The sequence below is a fragment of the Somniosus microcephalus genome, chromosome 3 (genome assembly GCF_052327205.1).
Source record: "Somniosus microcephalus isolate GS21.2 chromosome 3, FLI_Smic_1.0, whole genome shotgun sequence".
Taxonomy (NCBI): domain Eukaryota; kingdom Metazoa; phylum Chordata; class Chondrichthyes; order Squaliformes; family Somniosidae; genus Somniosus; species Somniosus microcephalus.
Genome location: NC_140989.1, coordinates 292,278,096 through 292,291,998, shown reverse-complemented (window position 1 = coordinate 292,291,998; position 13,903 = coordinate 292,278,096).

Genomic DNA, 13,903 nt, shown 5'->3' with positions numbered 1-13,903 from the left:
GACACCAGACCCACACGTATGCATATGGATTAGATGCAGATCTAGTCAAGATCGGCCTGGAGACAGAGGCCATCAAAATGTTGACCCAGACAAAAGGGGACAATTTCATATTCATGAGAACAGCACTCAGGACTAGATAACGAGATCAGCAGGACATTAAAAACAATGAAGGTAATTCCAGACCAGAGATGGGCCTTTACCAGCCGTTTAAGACATTTTAAAATATAATAACTACCCCGCTGTGCTCCCAGCCCGCCAAAAATAAAACAAAGACTAACCTGCTTTGGGCGGGAAGTGAAGCCTCTGAAGAAAAGGTACAACTGGAGTTACAGTTGGAGGGGGTTAGAGTTACAGAGTGGCGAGCTGGAACATAGTTGCAAGTTTGGAGACAATTGCAGCTTGTGTGGAGTTTGAATCCGGACAGCCAGAAGAAGAAAGCCAACATCGAGAAGACCATCTCGAAGCCGGCGTCCCGCCCCGGGGAAACACATCGGGAGATCATCGACCATCCCCGGGCCGTTGCAGGAACGAGAGGCCATCGACCCAACTTGGGAGAAGAAACAAAAAAATAAAACCCCAAGAGAAGAAACCTTCCAGCCACCCCGGCTCTGGAGAAGAGATAAAAAGAAACTGAAGAAGCGATGGGAACCAGCCCAAGGCTCCTCTGACCAGGGTCGAGCCGATGATCCTCGACCCCGCCGACATCCAGGCCCACCGGTGTCCAGCCGCCCCCGACCCCCACCTCAGGAGAAAGGTGTGGCGCAGCTCGCAGGGGCTCCACGATCCACGTGGAGACGAAACGCCTGAAAGGACCAAACACAGACTCGATTTCAAAACCGTGCACTTCCCAGTGGGATTGGTGAGCATGTTTCTGGCCCTTCACAATCAGATCTAGATAGGTTAAATAAGGGGGGGTGGATTCAAGGGTACAATTAACATGAGTTGTTGTCCCTCGATGTTCCGTGTGTTTCCTTATTTCATGATGATCTTTGTAGAGTATAAGATGCCTGTATTTGCCTTAGTTAGTACTGTGTCATTATGATTTGTTTTGTGTTTTTCCCTCCCATGTACTCCCTTATCTGCTTGCATTCGATTTGATATTTTTCCTTATGCAATAAAATTTCATTTTGTTTCATCAAACTTGGTCTACAAGAGTTTTCTCTACATTGTAGTTCCTGCGCCTAAGTCCAGAGTATAGAATCTAAGGGGTGAGTGGGTCGAACCACTCAAGGTTTTACTGTGCAAGAGAGAGAGGCCTCTAGAGAGAGAATCCTCAGGGAAACCTGTCGAGGAAAACCCCTTACAGAAAATGGCGACCACGGCAGGACTCTGGCAGCAGGATTGCAATGTAGTAGATCCAAGTTTGAATGGTCGAAATGCAATGGATGAGAGGATAGCGGATTATGTCTTTGGCAAGGTAAATCTCACTAAACAGTGGATTTCCGATCTCTTACTGGATGGGCGTCCGGTGGACGCAGCCATCAGGTGGACAGAGAGCAAAGAGCATAAGAAGTCAGTGGAGAAGGCAGTGTGGCTGATGTGTTACAAGAAGCAGGTCCAGATCTTTGACCGGGTCGTTGCAGCACAGGCAATCAAGATCACAACCCAGGCAGCAGAGATAGAGGAAAAGGCCATGGGTGGGGAAAAACTCATCACAGCGCTTCACGCGCTGAATCAGGAAAGCCAAGTGGTAGCTAGTCAACATCAGGCTAGGATAGAGTACCTGGAGTGCCAGGTTACTGAGGCAAAGATTAATGAAACGAGGATACGGGAGAAAAGCACTCGCCTCGCACAACAGCTAAGAGCGCAGGAGGAGAGAGTAGTGGAGGTTAAGGCAGCTTACAAGCTAGCCCTCGAGCACGGGTTTGAGAGCACAGACCACGGCCCCTGCCAAAAGACCAAAGAGGACCTAAGAACGGCCCTGGTTAAGGCAAGAGGCACGGTGTGTCTCGTCAGCCCGAAAGCTAGTCACATGGACTTTTTAAAGGAATCAAAACAGCTGATTCCAGCTGAGGTAATTGTGGTACTGATGCGCTATCAATTACTCATAAAAGACTGAGAGTTAAGAGAGTAACTAAAGGCTTTTATTAACAAAAGAATGAAGGTCTGCCTCGAGTGGTCGACCGGTCCAGAAATACAAAGGGCTGGGGAGCAGTCACCTTTATACTAGGACTTGTGGGAGGAGTCAGCCGAGGCATGTCCAGGCATGTACACAGTGGAATACAAACAGTGGTTTACCACAGGTACCAGCCACCGAGCCCTCAGCACCGCCGAGCTATAGTGAGACTTGGTCGGAAAAACAGGGGGTAGTGAAAGAGGGGGTAGCCGAGGTGGAGTGTGAGGAAGAACCACTGGTAGGGAAAAACCGGGGAACTACAGGCCAGTGAGCCTAACATCAGTGGTAGGAAAATTACTGGAAAAAATCCTGAGGGACAAAATTTGTCTCCACTTGGAGAGGCAAGGATTAATCAGGGATAGTCAACATGGCTTTGTCAAGGGAAGATCATGTCTGACTAATTTGATTGAATTTTTTGAGGGGGTGACTAGGTGTGTGGATGAGGGTAACGCAGTGGATGTGGTATACATGGATTTCAGTAAGGCCTTCGATAAAGTCCCGCACAGGAGACTGGTCAAGAAGGTAAGAGCCCATGGAATCCAGGGTGCCTTGGCACATTGGATACAAAACTGGCTTAGTGGCAGAAGGCAGAGGGTGATGGTCGAAGGTTGTTTTTGTGACTGGAAACCTGTGGCCAGTGGGGTACCACAGGGATCGGTGCTGGGTCCCTTGCTGTTTGTGGTCTACATTAATGACTTGGATATGAATGTAAAGGGTATGATCAGTAAATTCGCGGATGATACTAAAATTGGTAGGGTGGTAAATAGCGAGGAGGGTAGCCTCAGTCTGCAGAACGATATAGATGGGTTGGTCAGATGGGCGGAACAGTGGCAAATGGAATTTAACCCGGAAAAGTGCGAGGTGATGCACTTTGGGGGGTCTAACAAGGCAAGGGAATACACAATGAAGGGAAAGACCCTAGGCAAGACGGAGGGTCAGAGGGATCTGGGTGTGCAGGTACACAGATCCCTGAAGGCGGCGGAACAGGTGGATAAGGTGGTAAAAAAGGCATATGGGATACTTGCCTTCATTAGCCGAGGCATAGAATATAAGAGCAAGGAGGTTATGATGGAGCTGTATAAAACACTGGTTAGGCCACAGCTGGAATACTGTGTGCAGTTCTGGTCGCCACACTACAGGAAAGATGTGATCGCGTTAGAGAGGGTGCAGAGGAGGTTCACCAGGATGTTACCAGGGCTGGAGCGCTTCAGCTATGAAGAGAGACTGGGCAGATTGGGTTTGTTTTCCTTGGAGCAGAGGAGGCTGAGGGGGGACATGATTGAGGTGTACAAAATTGTGAGGGGCATAGATAGGATGGATGCTGAGGAGCTTTTCCCCTTAGTAGAGGGGTCAATAACTAGGGGGCATAGATTCAAGGTAAAGGGCGGGAGGTTTAGAGGGGATTTGAGAAAGAACTTTTTCACCCAGAGGGTGGTTGGAGTCTGGAACTCACTGCCTGAAAGGGTTGTGGAGGCAGAAACCCTCACAACATTTAAGAAGCATTTGGATGAGCATTTGAAATGCCATAGCATACAAGGCTACGGGCCAAATGCTGGAATATGGGATTAGATTAGACAGGGCTTGATGGCCAGCATGGACACGATGGGCCGAAGGGCCTCTATCCGTGCTGTATTACTCTATGACTCTATGACTCTAACAAAGCCGGGACCGACACCGATATGTCCTGCTCGGCACCAGAGGTTTGGTCCCAACGCTGCCGATGGCAGTGTCGGACCCCACCAGAACCAGCCCGTGGTGCCCTACGCTGGCCCGCAATTAAGGTCCATGGTGAGCCACCTCACACGACTCACAGTGAAGGGAGATCCCTCAATTCATTTCAGGGAGATAGAGGAAACAGCAGCAATCAATGACTGTGATGATCAGGAACAGGTCAAACTGTTGCTTTTCTCCCTGGATTCCACAATCCTTCAGTGCCTCTCAGAGGATGGTAAGAGGGGACGGAAAGGGTATGCGGATCTCAGGGAGGAAGTTTTAGAAGTAATGGAGTGGACGACGGTAGTCCGTTCGACCGTGTAGAAGGGACCATGCAGCTATCTGGAGAACCCCCATGGGTTTTCGCAGAAAGGCTGTGGCCAGTGTATCGATGCAGCTGTCCGGGTATGCCTGAACGGGCTCTAATGAGCAACGAACAGCGGGTTCATTGGCTCCGTTGTTTGGTTACCAACAGTTTGCCAGAGATACGGGCCCTAGCCAGGTCATGGTTTGATCCCCAAGGTCCCGGTGTCACGGAAGAGACGGTACTCCGTCAGTTAAATGTAGTGTACAAGAATTGCAGAGGTCAGGAAACACCACCCCAGAAGGGAAAGGTGCATGAGGCAAAACCCGCAGCCCCAAGTCAGAAGGAGTGGCGTCAGGAGGGGAATCGCCCTGTCCAAGCCAAGCTCAATTGCTACGGGTGTGGGAAGGATGGACATTGGCGCAAGGACTGTAGAAATCTGTGGAAGGATAATAAAGGGAGATTTCCCACAGCCCAAGCCCAAGCCTAGACCGCCACCCCAGCACCAGCCAAAATCCAAGCCGTAGCCCCTGCCCCAGTGCAAGGAGCTGGTGCAGTTATGAATCCCGCTGCGATTGAGTCAATCATAGAGACAATGCGGTCTCTGATGACCTCGCAGGGGAAAATAGCTGTCACCACCGGCCTTGTCGCTCCTGAAGCTCCGATCGCTGTACCCAAGTGACTAGAGTCGGCGCAGCCCATCTACCTGTGTGCGCTGCGATATGATGTATGGAGACGACCCCTCGTGGAGATGGAGGTGGAGGAGGTGAAGGGAACCTATCTGTTGGATACGGGGGCATCGTGCACCATAATCCACGCAGATAACCCCACCGCCTCGCCTCTGTCCACCGGGGTCCCATACCTTCTGTCGGGCTTCACGGGCGAAGAACAGGCTGGCGCACATTCCCTTCCCCTCTCCATTCGTTTAGGACCACTCCGCACCACGTGGAAGTGTACCCTAATGAAGTGGGAGGTGGGAGGTGGAACGGGAGTCCTGGGGTCTGATTTCTTGGTAGCCCACAGGGTCCACTTGGACCTGAGAAATCATTGTCTCTGGGGAGAGGGTACGAGTGTGAAGGAGATAGAGAGTGTTAAGGAAACCCCTACGAAGGCGCGGGTTGGCCGGTGAGAAGTAAAATTCTTGGGTCTAACCCTATGCGCTGGCGAGAGAACCATAGACCAGGAGGATGAGCCGGAATCAGTACAAAATCTGCCGGTCTACGCCACTCGCACAGTGGAGGTATCCCGACGCAATAAGTGGTTTCGCATGAAGCGGTGTAAACTGTTTAAACCGGGTGCAAGAACATCAGCAACCGAAGCCAGGTCTGAGGATAAAGATCCTCAGCCTGAGGCGCGCGATGAGTCACAGACCACACAAGCTGGCGTTGTAGCCTGCTTGGAAGGAGAAGAGGTCCCGCCCACCTGGGGGGAGCCTTCTCCGATGGCCTGGGACTCGGACGAGGAGGGGCCCGAACAACAAGGTCCCGCCCCCGACACGATTCTGGAAGAGGTGGAGTCGGAGGACGGAGATCCCGCCCTCGACTCGAGCATGGGGGAGGTAGAAATTGGGGGCAGAGATTCTCCACCTGTAGGGACAGGTGAGGAGGAGCCGTCTGCCACAGGCCCAATTCCCGAAGGGGCGGAGCCTGAGGGGAGGGAGCCGAAGCCTACAGTCGTGGAAGAGCCACGGGCTGTGAGAGCTGAAGTCCCACCTGAAGGTCCACTCGCCAAGGGAGCCTGCCCAAATCCCAAAGGGGCGGAGCCTGAGGGAAGGGAGCCGAAGCCTACAGTCGTGGAAGAGCCACGGGCTGTGAGAGCTAAGGTCCCACCCGAAGGTCCACTCGCTAAGGGAGCCACGCCCAAAGTACCTTTTCGCAGGTCGACTTGAACGCCTCAGCCTGTAAAACCTTGGCCCGATTCCCCCGCTCCCAGTAGACGCCGACTTCAGAAATCCTTGAAAAAACACAGTCCCCAATTAACAGCAAAAGGCTGTGGGGAACCAGAGCCACAGGTCACTGCAGCCCCGCCACAGGGAACGGCGAGCTGCAGTCCAATCAGGGATTAGGCAAGCTGCCCGGGGACGGGCGGCGCTGTACATAAGTTTAGGTTTAAGTTTAAGGTGTGTAAATATTAAAATGATTAGAGTTTAAGTAGTTTTAAATTTGCCCAGTATGTGTGTGTTTTGGATCGAGGTCGAAAGACCCGATCATGCCGTCACCTAAGCCAGAATCTCTCGGGAGCCTGGCTATACTGTTTGATTTATTGCAGGAACCAGAAGAAAGATGAGAGGGATCCTCGTCGCGTTCATGATAATCGGGTGGAGCTGGGCCTATCGGGGCCGCACCAAGGACTCCACGATTTATGGGTGCTCTGGAAATAGAGGCCCCATCGCGACTGACGGAACCGGCTCACGGGACGCTGAAGAGACTGCTGCCTACTTCCATGAAGGGAGATGGCTAGGCTGGCTGGGGTCGAACTCTACTGAATACTCCAGCCAGACGGGGTTTGCATACAGAGAAACGTCTCTGATGTGCCCCAGGGTGCGGATCATTGCGCCCAGGATCAGCGTCACCGTGGGCATGAAGATTTGCCTTGTTTGTCACGGACATGTACCTTTGGACCGTTGGTGGTGGCTGCGCAAGTTGAGCAGCACCATGAAGAATTCCACGGTGGAATGGGAGAGATTGGGTAATAACACCCATCGGACAATAACAGGAACTCACGGGGGTTGAGTGTCTGTTGGGACAAATGGTGGGAACCAGATGAGGGGATCTACATCTGTATGTGGGGTTCAGAACGCGCTTGCCCCACAGGCATCTCCATCTTTTTCCAAAGACAGTGGCAGGATGCTGGACAAGGAATGAGGTGGGACGTCAGCTCACGGGCGTGCGGAGTCCCATACTCTCAGATCCCAGTAAATGCCACCGAGCTCATCACCCGACCCCGCAAGCCCCTGCCCACAGTTCCAGTAGCTAAAGCCCTCAAGGAAGGGTGCCCCACCACGACACAGGGACCCGGGAACGGATTGGTATTGGTACCCACAGATCAGGTACTATACCAAGGGGTCCACTACGCGGTGGCTTCGGTGATTTTAAACGTCACCGAGGTAAGATTGCCAGCGTGGTGCCCCAAGGAAACGGAGCAATTATACCAGGTCCTGTTAACAAACATGTTTAAACAGTTTTATGAATTCGACTTTGCCGATGTCGACAGAGCCGAATTGTACACCACACCACATGAGGTCTTGGACAGGATAGGGAGGCAAAGAAGGGGTGCAGTAAATGATATTTTCACAGCTTTTAATACAGGAACTTCCGTCATCAACACACTGGATGACGTGGAGCTGCAAACCCAGATCAATAGTTTAAAAACACAATTAAGAAAGATACTGACTGATGAGAATAAGGTAGTGGGTTCTGAGTTACATGAGGACCAGGCCATGACACTACAATTAAAAGAGATAATAGCTGAGCTGGAAAAACACGCCAGAACGGTAAATGCCCTCATTAGGGAGGATCGGAATGCGTCCGATCAGGCTGCGCAGAACGAAGCTTGTGTGCTATACGGGGCATGGTTACTGGGCGAGGGCCGCAGTAATCTGGAGGATTTAAAGCAAGGTTTAGCCCCCTCCTGGATCAGCAACAAGCACCTCGCAGCCCTCCACCCTTTTGAGAATACATTGAGTCTGTGCCAGCTCAGACTAGCTTCAGAGGCCTACCCAGTCCCAGTGGACTGTGGACGGTCTAATCACACCATTACGGGTATAGTGGTAAGAATGCCGGTGATGGGAAAGACAGCAAGACCCGCCCCGGTATACAGGGTGGAGAACATTGGAGTCATTCAGGGGGGTGCGCACATTCGCTACATGGGGGTCCCACCTTACATCATTCAATGGGAGCATGCAATGACGGGTACCGACCTCTCGGGGTGCCGGAGCCGGGGAGCACACATCATCCTGTGCCCCCAGCACTTGAATGCCCATTCAAAACCACTGTGCGGGTTCAGAACTGCTGGCGCGAAGCCTATAAATTGCACCATGGAGGCAATGGCACAAGGCCATGTGCCCCCGCAGGTGGCATATATAGGAGGTGGGACATACTGTGTCACCACTGCAGCGCCCCACTACTGTTAGATCCGTGATTCTGAGAGTATGATGTTTTTCAATAACCACACGGATGCTGTAACTTAACAATCAACAGGTATTTACTGGAGGAGGGTAGTCTCAAGACTGGGGGTACAGAGGCATGCGCAAGGCTTATATACAGGTATGGTCACTGCCGGTACTACAGTATACAGGAGCTGTAAAAGTAGTTCTGTCTTAAAGGTACATACACTACAACTACCAGCATGGACAGCATGGTTGGTGTCCGGTCAGTGACAGCAGCTTCTGTTTCAAGCCCAGGGCAGAAGTTCAAGTGGCCCAAGAGCAAATTGTCCCCATTCCTGAACCTTCCACTGTTCACATCACTGTTAAAGAGAATTTCACTGATCTGCAGCGATTCGTTGCACATTTTGATATATCATTCCCCCTCTCCCTGAACACCTCACCAAGATATTAAAAGCCGTTGTTGTTTCACAGAAACACTTCTACACACTGGAGCAGAAGACCTTAAAGATAGGGGCAGACATATTGGATATAATGACCCCACCATGGTGGGACCTGTTCACTAATATAGAAGTCCCTTCCTGGATTAGGATAGCCTCCCACATTCTTGTAGTGTGCCAGGTTGTCATTGTAGTTTATTTGCTGTTTGTACACTGTAAAAAGGTCAAACGTTCGCAAAAGTACGAGAATAGAGGGGAATGGAGGGAGCATTATGTGCGGGTAGAAGAAGAGACACCCGTTTAGATTTTGCTGCTTTGTATAAAGTTAAAGTTTTCCCTCCCTCCTCTGTATTATTTTTGACATGTATTCATGTGCATTTTGATTTTTCGTGTATGTATTTTATTTTCTTATTGAAGTTTTATTAGATGTGATGTTATTATTAGAAAGTAATGTGTATGCACTAGGTGATGTAGGGGTATAAGGACCCCCTCCACGCCTGGAAGTAAGTTGTTAGATTTTTTAACTCCAAGGTATTGCCATCTATAGATGCTTAATGTACACTAGATGTGTCTGAAATGGGAAATGCATGTGTCGTGGGGTCATAGATAGGTAAATACTGGGGATGGTTAGATTGTGGAAAGTCAGAAAATTTTGCTCACCCAGAATTATGATACTTCAAGCAAGTTACAGTATCATCAGGGGGGAGTGTAGGATTCGCAAAATTGGACTTTATATTAATAAGGGTCAAATGGCAGAATAGGCCATGATTTTAAAGACTATTTTAAAAGAAGCCCAGAAAAGGGGGCATACAAAATGGCCACCATACCATGTGACCAGCTTATTGGGACACTTTAAAATGGTTCCTGCGCAACCTCAGACAGCTTTGTGGATTCAACCTACAGCAAGTTCTGGAAGCCGTTTCTTAGAGAACGAAACCAGACCCACACGTATGCATATGGATTAGATGCAGATCTAGTCAAGATCGGCCTGGAGACAGAGGCCATCTAAATGTTGACCCAGACAAAAGGGGACAATTTCATATTCATGAGAACAGCACCCAGGGCTAGATAACGAGATCAGCAGGACATTAAAAACAATGAAGGTAATTCCAGACCAGAGATGGGCCTTTACCAGCCATTTAAGACATTTTAAAATATAATAACTACCCCGCTGTGCTCCCAGCCCGCCAAAAATAAAACAAAGACTAACCTGATTTGGGCGGGAAGTGAAGCCTCTGAAGAAAAGGTATAACTGGAGTTACAGTTGGAGGGGGTTAGAGTTACAGAGTGGCGAGCTGGAACACAGTTGCAAGTTTGGAGACAGTTGCAGCTTGTGTGGAGTTTGAATCCGGACAGCCAGAAGAAGAAAGCCAACATCGAGAAGGCCATCTCGAAGCCGGCGTCCCGCCCCGGGGAAACACATCGGGAGATCATCGACCATCCCCGGGCCGTTGCCGGAACGAGAGGCCATCGACCCAACTTGGGAGAAGAAACAAAAAAATAAAACCCCAAGAGAAGAAACCTTCCAGCCACCCCGGCTCGGGAGAAGAGATAAAAAGAAACTGAAGAAGCGATGGGAGCCAGCCCAAGGCTCCTCTGACCAGCGTCGAGCCGACGATCCTCGACCCCGCTGACATCCAGGCCCACCGGTGTCCAGCCGCCCCCAACCCCCACCTCAGGAGAGAGGTGTGGCGCAGCTCGCAGGGGCTCCACGATCCACGTGGAGACGAAACGCCTGAAAGGACCAAACACAGACTCGATTTCAAAACCGTGCACTTCCCAGTGGGATTGGTGAGCATGTTTCTGGCCCTTCACAATCAGATCTAGATAGGTTAAATAAGGAGGGGTGGATTCAAGGGTACAATTAACATGAGATGTTGTCCCTCAATGTTCCGTGTGTTTCCTTATTTCATGATGATCTTTGTAGAGTATAAGATGCCTGTATTTGCCTTAGTTAGTACTGTGTCATTATGATTTGTTTGTGTGTTTTTCCCTCCCATGTACTCCCTTATCTGCTTGCATTCGATTTGATATTTTTCCTTATGCAATAAAATTTCATTTTGTTTCATCAAATTTGGTCTACAAGAGTTTTCTCTACATTGTAGTTCCTGCGCCTAAGTCCAGAGTATAGAATCTAAGGGGCGAGTGGGTCGAACCACTCAAGGTTTTACTGTGCAAGAGAGAGAGGCCTCTAGAGAGAGAAACCTCAGGGTAACCTCTCGAGGAAAACCCCTTACAAAATAATAGGGTAATAATAGTAGGGGATTTCAACTTCCCCAATATTAACTGGGATAGTCAGAGTGTGAAAGGCTTAGAGGTTGCGGAATTCTTAAAGTACATCCAGGAGAGCTTATTGAGCCAGCATGTAGAAAGTCCTACAAGAGAGGGGGCGGTTCTGGATCTAATTCTAGGGAATGTAGCCGGGCAAGTGGTAGAAGTGTCAGTAGGAGAGCATTTTGGTGACAGTGACCATAATTCAGTGAGATTTAAGGTAGTCATGGAAAAGGACAAAGATGGACCGGAAATAAAGGTTCTAAATTGGGGGAAGGCCAATTTTAATATGATAAGGCAGGATCTGGCCAAAGTGGACTGGGATCAGCTACTTGTAGGAAAATCCACATCAGAGCAGTGGGAGTCTTTCAGAAAGGTCAAGGGTGGGACCAACCCAGGGAACCCTGGATGTCAAGGGATATACAAGAATGGATTAGGAAAAAAAGGGAGACTTTTGGCAGCTACAAAGAACTAAAAACAGTGGAAGCCCTAGAGAAGTATAGAAAGTGCAGGGGGGTACTTAAAAAATAAATTAGGAGAGCGAAGAGGGGGCATGAAAAACACTGGCGGGTGAAATAAAGGAAAATTCCAAGGTGTTTTATAAGTATATTAAGGGCAAGAGGGTAACCAGGGAAAGAGTAGGGCCCATTAGGGGCCAAAGTGGCAATCAGTGTGTAGAGCCGTAAGATGTAGGTGAGGTGTTAAATGAATATTTTGCATCTGTGTTCACTGGAGAAGGAGGATGTAGGCATAGAAATCAGGCAGGGGGATTGTGATATACTTGAACAAATTAGTATTGAGAGGGAGGAGGTACTAGCGGTTTTAGCGGGCTTTAAAGTGGATAAATACCCAGGCCCTGACGAGATGTATCCCAGGCTGCTGTGTGAGGTAAGGGAGGAGATTGCAGGGGCTCTGACACAAATTTTCAGAACCTCTCTGGCCACAGGGGAGGTGCCAGAGGACTGGAGAACAGCTAACGTAGTATCATTATTCAAGAAGGGTAGTAGGGATAAACCAGGGAATTACAGGCCAGTGAGCCTAACATCAGTGGTAGGGAAATTATTGGAAAAAATTCTGAGGGACAGAATTAGTCTCCACTTGGAGAGGCAAGGGTTAGAAACATAGAAACATAGAAGATAAGAGCAGGAGTAGGCCATTCGGCCCCTCGACCCTGCTCCGCCATTCAATGCGATCATGGCTGATCATCCAAATTCAGTATAACAACAGAAAATGCTGGAAAAACTCAGCAGGCCAGGCAACATCCGTGGAGAGAAATTAGAGTCGACATTTCGGGTCTAACCCTTTTTCAAAACTGGAAAGGAAATGAAATAGATCGAAAGGCAGGGCTGCGATAGAACAAAAGAAGTGAAGAGACATTAAGAGGTATTGACAACGAGATGAGATGGTGATAGGACTAGTGGAGACAAAAGACAGCTCAGATTAGGTGTGAAATGTTCTGGCAGAATGAGAGACAGCTGCCATGTACTATATCCCTCCCCTCTTAAGATTTCAGTATGAATTTCTGAACAAACAACCATTCCTGAGGGTCACATAAGGAGTCTCCATTCATCATGTTCCATACTTGATGAATCTAACAGTTCAGTATCAATCTCTCTGGTGGCTTGCGAGACCTTTGTGAACGTCTAACAGTAAAGTCCCTGCTTGTTTGTGGTGAAGCCACCAGCTGCTGCTGAGCAGTGCTTAGAGTATCTGACTCTGCAACGATGGTTTCCTCTTGACGAATAGGTTCCTGTGGAATTGTCTCTGTCCCTGGTGGTGGCACCACAGATGCACTTGGATAACTGGGGGCAACCCTGTCTTCAGTCATTGCATCTGGAACCTTCATTTCAATTTCCCCTTGTCTGGGAAGTATCTGATCTACATGTCTGTGTACTACCCTACCATCTCCCAACATGACCTTGTATGATACTGGACCTGTCATTGAGTCTATGAAGCCAGGAATCCACTTTGGTCCATAACTGAAATTCCTGGTAAGGACCGCATCTCCTTCTCCAAAACTTCGGCTCTTTGTTCTTTTGTCATGGTTCTCTTTTTGTTTGTTTTGTCTGTTTTCCATTTTCCTTTTTAGGTCTGGGTGGACAAGGTCAAGAGTGGAGCGTAGTCTACGACCTAATAACATCTCAGCAGGAGAGAGTCCTGTGGTGGATTGAGGTGTTATTCTGCAGCTGAACAGAACCCGTGACACTTTGGCTGCTAAACTCCCTTCTGCACTTTTTTTCATCATCTCCTTAAATGTTTGTACGGCTCTCTCCGCAAGTCCATTCGAGGACAGATGATATGGAGCCGAGGTCACCTGCACTATGCCATTTTTTCTCAAGAACTCTTTTGTTTCTGTACTCACAAAACAAGTGGCATTGTCACTCACCACGATCTCCGGTAGCCCTTGATTACTGAAGCTCCGATGCAGGCAGTCTATAGTAGTAGTGGCGGAAGCAGAATTTACAGGATAAACATCCATCCATTTGGAATGTGCATCAATGATTATGAGGAACATCTTCCCCATGAATGGACCCACATAATCTAAGTGCAATCTTCTCCATGGTTTATCCGGCCACTCCCAGGGGTGGAGGGGAGCCGCTGCTAGTGCCTTCCGGTGTTCCTGACAAGTGCTGCATGTCTTGACTAGATTTTCTATCTCCTCATCTAGCTTTGGCCACCACAAGTAACTCCTAGCCAAGACTTTCATACGCGAGACCCCAGGATGACACTGATGCAGTTGCTCTAGGATAGACTGTCGTGCTGGCTGTGGAATAATCACTCATGCTCCCCACAACACGCAACCATCCTGCACACTCAGCTCTGTTTTCCTGACACTGTAGGGTGTGAAGTCAGCCCCTTCCGGATGCTGTGGCCATCCCCTCACCACATATTCTCGAACTCTAGACAGTACTGGATCTTTACCTGTCCATGTTCTTACTTGCTCTGCAGTCACA